This window comes from Pseudophryne corroboree, chromosome 1 (genome assembly GCF_028390025.1).
Source record: "Pseudophryne corroboree isolate aPseCor3 chromosome 1, aPseCor3.hap2, whole genome shotgun sequence".
Taxonomy (NCBI): domain Eukaryota; kingdom Metazoa; phylum Chordata; class Amphibia; order Anura; family Myobatrachidae; genus Pseudophryne; species Pseudophryne corroboree.
The window spans coordinates 289295502-289303486 of NC_086444.1; the positions used below are offsets into that span (position 1 = coordinate 289295502).

The 7985-nt window shown below is 42.2% G+C and overlaps 2 pseudogenes; one reads left to right on the top strand and one right to left on the bottom strand.

Moving 5' to 3' along the window:
- Window positions 1-357: 357 nt before the first annotated feature.
- LOC134945425 (5S ribosomal RNA) lies at window positions 358-476 on the bottom strand (annotated as a pseudogene).
- A 1687-nt stretch (window positions 477-2163) lies between these two features.
- On the top strand, window positions 2164-2282 carry LOC134942686 (5S ribosomal RNA; annotated as a pseudogene).
- The last annotated feature ends 5703 nt before the right edge of the window (window positions 2283-7985 follow it).

Here is a 7985-nt window from a genome sequence, read left to right on the forward strand (position 1 = left end):
TAAAAATGTTCAGATCTCAGTTATGCCTGGATAACAGCATATAGGAAGATGGCTACATATTAAGCTACTTCCGTCTGCTCAAAATCTGTACAAACTGTGTTTGTATTAATGCAGCCCTGAGAAGGGTTAATTCGTGAGTGGGAGCACCCAAACACTGAATGACAATTCTATTTGGCGCCTCTGTTGTATTGATGTAGCCCCAAATTGGGTTAATTCATGCGTGGGAGGACCCAAACATAGAATGATAGTTTTCTTGAGCACCACTGTCTAGGTAAAAGGAGAAAGAGTAAAAAAGGAAGAGAATAAGGTGTGAGTGGTGATACTGCTGTTGGTGTGGTTTTCACAGGAAAAGGAGTCTTCCTACTTCACTGGGTATTCCCTAGTGGTCGCCCATCTAGGTACTAACTCAGCCCACCTAGGTTTAGCTTCCAAGATCGGACGAGATTGGGCGTGAACGTAGGGGTATTGTCGTAGGAATGTAATCCTATGACACCAATGAGAGTGCACCGAATAGGAGGATGGATTCCTCCTGAGAAACGGAATGCTATGAATGCATGAGGAAGGAGAAAGATGAGGACTAGATAAGTAGGTGTGAATCTGCTGTCCACGTTAGACTGGAGAAACGTGTCCCCAGGGGGACACGCACCCCAGAATCATGGATGAGAGTTCACAGAAGGAAGGAAAGTGGGAAAAATTAATTGGAAAACATTTTTGGAAAAAATTAGGAGAGTGAGGACAAGTGGTTATCACAGGGCCGTAATGTTAGATTGAGTCCCTTTGGGTCACCTCTATTATTGGAAAATAACGGATCCAGGTTGAAACAATAACAGTGTAATTAATATCCGCAACAAATTCACAGGAAGGATAATACAGTTGAATCTAAGTGATGCAAATTGCATATCAAATCGCTGGATATGTCTGATACCTGTATTAGATGTAGTTTTCAGCAATATCTATTGTAAGAGGTTGTGCCTAAGCAGACACTGGTGATATTATCCGGAGGTCGTCTATGGACAAAAATGTGTGTGTAAGTCCTATAGACCAATGTATGAGGCGGAGTGACTATCACCTATGCGGACATCGTTTTGGTGATATGTCCCCAAAGAGACAAAAACACATAATACATACAGTTTGCAAAAAACACTATGGCAGGCTATAAGGCGGGATTATATAACATCTGTAAAGTATTTTAAATGCAAGAAACAATGTGTTCCTGTAGCGAAAAGTGGGCAAAAAAATATATATTAAAGAATAACCGTGGGTATTATAAGCTCGTTCACTGAAAAATATATCTGAGAGTCTATCAATATATCTATCTATTTGATAGACTCTCAGATATATTTTTCAGTGAACGAGCTTATAATACCCACGGTTATTCTTTAATATATATTTTTTGCCCACTTTTCGCTACAGGAACACATTGTTTCTTGCATTTAAAATACTTTACAGATGTTATATAATCCCGCCTTATAGCCTGCCATAGTGTTTTTTGCAAACTGTATGTATTATGTGTTTTTGTCTCTTTGGGGACATATCACCAAAACGATGTCCGCATAGGTGATAGTCACTCCGCCTCATACATTGGTCTATAGGACTTACACACACATTTTTGTCCATAGACGACCTCCGGATAATATCACCAGTGTCTGCTTAGGCACGGTGCATTAGATAGAACCTCTTACAATAGATATTGCTGAAAACTGCATCTAATAAAGGTATCAGACATATCCAGCGATTTGATATGCAATTTGCATCACTTAGATTCAACTGTATTATCCTTCCTGTGAATTCGTTGCGGATATTAATTACACTGTTATTGTTTCAACCTGGATCCGTTATTTTCCAATAATAGAGGTGACCCAAAGGGACTCAATCTAACATTACGGCCCTGTGATAACCACTTGTCCTCACTTTCCTAATTTTCCCCCAAAATTTTTTCCAATTAATTTTTCCCACTTTCCTTCCTTCTGTGAACTCTCATCCATGATTCTGGGGTGCGTGTCCCCAGGGGACACGTTTCTCGAGTCTAACGTGGACAGCAGATTCACACCTACTTATCTAGTCCTCATCTTTCTCCTTCCTCATGCATTCATAGCATTCCGTTTCTCAGGAGGAATCCATCCTCCTATTCGGTGCACTCTCATTGGTGTCATAGGATTACATTCCTACGACCATACCCCTACGTTCACGCCCAATCTCGTCCGATCTTGGAAGCTAAACCTAGGTGGGCTGAGTTAGTACCTAGATGGGCGACCACTAGGGAATACCCAGTGAAGTAGGAAGACTCCTTTTCCTGTGAAAACCACACCAACAGCAGTATCACCACTCACACCTTATTCTCTTCCTTTTTTACTCTTTCTCCTTTTACCTAGACAGTGGTGCTCAAGAAAACTATCATTCTATGTTTGGGTCCTCCCACGCATGAATTAACCCAATTTGGGGCTACATCAATACAACAGAGGCGCCAAATAGAATTGTCATTCAGTGTTTGGGTGCTCCCACTCACGAATTAACCCTTCTCAGGGCTGCATTAATACAAACACAGTTTGTACAGATTTTGAGCAGACGGAAGTAGCTTAATATGTAGCCATCTTCCTATATGCTGTTATCCAGGCATAACTGAGATCTGAACATTTTTATTCCCATCCTGGGAGATCTCTCTCCCCAGTAGGGACAGCTATACTTGTCCCAACATCTTTTTGTTAGTTCTGCTTCTTAGTGCATTTTAGAAAGTTGAAATAAAGACTGAATCAATTTTTAGATACTATTTCTCTACATCTAGCTAACTGAAGAGTGCGCCCAAACAAGAGTCATACTTTTCTCTTTACATTGTTGTTTCCCCCATTTTTGACTCTGGGCGCACCGCCATACGGACGGATAGGAATTGCCTAAACTTATTGTCCATCTCTGGTTGTCATTATCACTCTTGTATTTTGAATCTAGGTCGGTGCAGGATCAAAAACCCCTCTCTGTACACGAAACCACAGGGTTCTAAGGTCTCCGTGGATTGATTCCAAAAAGGTAAAACAATACAAGTTATACACTACAGACTAACAAGTAAATCTAAACAGAATAATGGCTACAGAGAATGTACATACGTGAGAATGTTTCGCAAGCGCAACCCGAGTCGGTCCTCCGCTGGTCATACAGATAGCGTTCAGAGTCTTGTGTCTCCAAGCCTGCTGCAAGCTCTCTTTATTCACTTCATCCAAAACAATACAATGGTCACTGTAATCCCTTTGTCTATTGGACACAGAGATGTACCTTTTCATTACGGGAGGGGTCATAGGTTGATTTGAAAAGGTGGGCTATGTCCCTTCCAACTGCTCTTGTGGGTGGTATCCTCCGGATTCCCGCCGCATATGTAATTTACAGTAAATACAGTTAATGTTCATAATCTACTTTTGTACATAACTATACGCAGGAGCAAGCGATCTTTCTTTAACTACCACCGGAATGTTACCCTCAACATACCCTACAGCTGGATACCAAACACCACCTTGTAACCTTGTTCTGTCCCCTCCTATCCTGTAAAGGTGAATCCCTTTGTTCTGTTATCATTTTAAACAGCTATTTCTTTCTGATGTGGTGCAGGGGGCTATGTGTACAATGTGCACTATTTGGGTTAAATATGCAATGTTCTAATTACACGCTGCACGCTCACAAACTCCGCCGTATATACCCATATCATGCGCACGATCGCCGGAGCGATCCTACGCAAATTTCGGATATGTGCATGCACGGCGGACTGAGTGCACGAGCAGCGGGCATGTGCATGGGGTTAGTACATGGGGCATGTATTACAATATTTTTCGACTTTGACACGAGAGAACAACTCGGAATGAGTGCCAAAAACTATAGAAAAAAGATAAATAAACCAGCGCTGGCTGTAAGAAGTATATACAAATTGGACGGTTTGTTTTATAAAAAAATAATCACAATTTATTCCATAAAATTCATAGTCAATGAAACACGAGGGTATATATCATGCACTAAATAAAAACATATATGACCACCTCTCTATTCCAGATCAAGATTTCGGGTCCACTTATATGATGTTATGTATAGTTCCAGAAATTTGGCTAGAACATCTTCCAATCCAATACAGTCACTGTAATACAATATTATTTACCGGATATAGGGGATCATTCCGAGTTGTTCGCTTGTTGACGTTTTTTGCAACGGAGCGATTAAGGCAAAAATGCGCATGCGCTAAGTATTTTAGCACAAAACTTAGTAGATTTACTCACGTCCGAACAAATAATTTTCATCGTTGAAGTGATCGGAGTGTGATTGACAGGAAGTGGGTGTTTCTGGGCGGAAACTGGACGTTTTCTGGGAGTGTGCGGAAAAACGCAGGCGTGCCAGGAAAAAACGCGGGAGTGTCTGGAGAAACGGGGGAGTGGCTGGCCGAACGCAGGGCGTGTTTGTGATGTCAAACCAGGAACGAAACTGCCTGAGCTGATCGCAATCTGTGAGTAGGTCTTGAGCTACTCAGAAACTGCTAAGAATTTTCTATTCGCAATTCTGCTAATCTTTCGTTCGCTATTCTGCTAAGCTAAGATACACTCCCAGAAGGCGGCGGCCTAGCGTGTGCAATGCTGCTAAAATCTGCTAGCGAGCGAACAACTCGGAATGACCCCCAATGATATATGTTGATCGCTTGATGTTGCATCAGCCTTAGGAGGAGTCCATTTGAATAGCTGGAGGGATGTACTGGAAAGGTGCTGCAGTGCAAAGTCCAAAGATGGAGCAGATGTCCAAAATTTTGCCAATATGGATGGGAATCGAAATATATGTAAAAAAGTGGAGTGATGGAAAGTCTGGTAAGCTCAACGCGTTTCACTGGTTCTTTTAGACATCCAGCTTCCTCAGGAGCATAAGTTGTAGTGTGTGCTAGAGTCTCCTTATATACCCCTTTGCATAACATAATTGATAACACATGTGTTGATTGAACAATACAATAAACCAAACCGTCCATCAAATTCATATAAGAAAGATCATAATACAGTCCTACCTAGTCCTTTTAGGGTTAGAGCATTAATTTTCATAAAAACAAGTGTAATAACATATGTTTTGTTTGTTAAAAAAACCACTAGAATCACTGCATTGATACTGTATATCACGTGACTGCATCCGGTCACGTGATCGGAGTTACTAACCCTCCTATTGGTCCATGTCCCTTGTTTATTGAGACTTAATGTTGTGATCACGTGATCTTACTCACGTGATTGGGACTTACATAATGTTCATTGGGTATTGTGTGGCATGTGGTGAGGAGGCGCGTCCCAGGAAATAAAGAGATGTGTCCTCCCACTCCCACGAACTAAACTCACAAGTGTTTATTGGGTGTTTTGTAACATGTGGTCAGGAGGCGCATCCCAGGAGGTGAAGAGATGCATCCTCACCACAGCCCATCATGCGGCACGTGATTTGCATTTGACACATGACATCAGGACATACACTGTGATAATGTCGATATTATCTTAAAACATAAAGCTATACCTCTAAATACACTTTTACCATGGAGCCGCTGCGGCCGCTTAGACTTAATACACACGCTACGCACTTTGTACGCTATTTGCGTACAGAGTCCCGTACCGTGTACGTACTTAGCGTACAGACGCCGCGCTGGGGGTACAAAATACACACAGCGCGCGCACACACTTTTGATAAACTTTAAACCTTATTCGTAATGCAATGCAATGATATTATTACACTCTAAACCTTGTGCCGCAAAGCACTGTAATGATGTTACACCTTAAACCTTACGCAGCGCTGATGGTATAAAGTACCTGCAGTGCGTACACACCTTATCAATACACTTAAACCTTATACAGTTAGGTAATGTAATACGCTTTAAACCCTAGCAGGGAAAAGAGGACACAACACCGATTTGTAGTTAACCGCTGGGTTCTAACGCCACAGTGGATTATTTGAAAGGGGATAACAATACAAATTATACACTACAAGGCTAACAAGATAAATCTACAACAGAATAATGGCTACTGTCAATGTACATACGTGAGAATATTCGCTTGCGCAACCTGGACCAGTCCTCCGCTCATCAGGTAGATAGCGTTCAGAGTCTTCTGACCGGCCAGGCAGCAACAGGCTTTTTATACACTACTTCCATAAACAATACAATGGTTACTGTAATCTCTTTATCCATTGGACACAGAGACGCATCTTTACATTACAGGAGAGGTCATAGGTTGATTTGAAAAAGTGGGCGATGTCTTTCCCAACTGCTCTTGTGGGTGGTCTCCTCTGGATTCCCGCCGCATACATAATATACAGTAAATACAGTTTATATCTATATTCTACTTCTGCACATAACTATACGCAGGAACATGCGATCTTCCTCTAACCAACACCGGAATGTTACCCTTAAAATACCCTACAGCTGGATACTAGACATCGCCTTATAACCTTAGTCTGTCCCTTCCTATCATGCAAAGGTGAATCCCCTAGTCCTGGAATCATTTAAACTGTTGATACTTGCTGATGTGGTGCAGGGGAGCTATGTGTACAAAGTGCACTATTTGGGTAAAATATGTAATGTTTTGATAACCCTCTATGCGCTCAAAAACTCCGCCGTAAATAGCCATACCACGCGCAGGATCGCGGGAGCGATCATACGCAAATTGCGGATATGTGCACGCACGGCGGAACAAGTGCACGCGCAGCGGGCATGTGTGTATGGTTAGTACGTGGTGTGCGTATTACAATATTTTTCGACTTTGACAGTCCACCCTTTGGCAGTCAACAATAACTGCCACTATCTAAACACTAAACAGAAAAATATACAATACAATATCTACAAATGATTGGATGGTAGGAGGAGAGGTGTAGGCGGGAAATGTATGACCTAGTGGGATAGTAAAAAGCATGTATGTATGAATCCGTGTCTGAGGGGCATGTATCATTGTGCCGTAGATGTTCTAGATAAGATTAGAGGTATTGCGAAGTATACATTAAATCCTTCTTATCCCATATTAAGGGTCTGTAAGTGGGCCAACAAACACTACCGAGCTCTTTTCGGCTTCTTGTTCCAACAAATGGGGTGCACATTTAGTTGATGATACATGGGGGGGAACATATGTGAGTGCTAATATATGTGGATATCACCTGTCGACTATGTGTGTCACTAACTGAAGGTTATAGAGATGAAGATAAGACACATATCTAAAATACATTTACATAACATTTTCGTAATCATTCTTGGGTGTTGATCAAAGTCTTTTCCGGATGGGTGTATTTTTGCTGAGGGGGAAACAAAGGAAAAACAGGTGAAAGAAAAAGGCCATGGAATTCATTTGCAATCCTTATCATAACATTGTTTCTATGGATGGGTCGTAAATTAAATCTGCTGCTGTAACAATGCCCCCGCTCCTTAAACTCATCAAATTTGTACCGTGCTTGCGCCGCGTCAGAATGCGAACACACCTAAATATCAAGCCAATAATTATGACGACTCCCAGGATACAAAGGAGAAACTTTCCTACACTCATAATAACATTTTGAGCCCATTCTCCTAAACCTGAGAACCAATTGCGTGGGTTCAACCATGAGACCCAGCCGATCAGTTCATTACTGTTAGGGTCTCCTGCCCTGTGCTGCCACGTCGTCAAGGCAACCGGGAGACAAGTGCTAGCAGAGTAACCTGAGCGCAGCTGATACTCCGGTTCGGGTCTTTTGCTGTGCAGTGGTTACAGGCTCTGTGCACGGCAGGGGATCCGGTGCTGGTTTTTGTGCTCACAGTCTGTGAGGTCTGAGTGGGGCGTGGACAGCACCTGCTATATAAGGTCTCTTCTCAGGTTAAGCAGATGCTGCTGAATCTTTGTTGGTTAGTCAGTTCCTGAAAGTTAGCCAGTACTGTGTAGCTTTGTATTTGTTGTTGCTTACTGCAAATAGGCCTGGGGATTTGGTACTACACTCTGCCAATCCAGACCTAGCAGTAAGACTGGAGTCAGTCGTTTAAC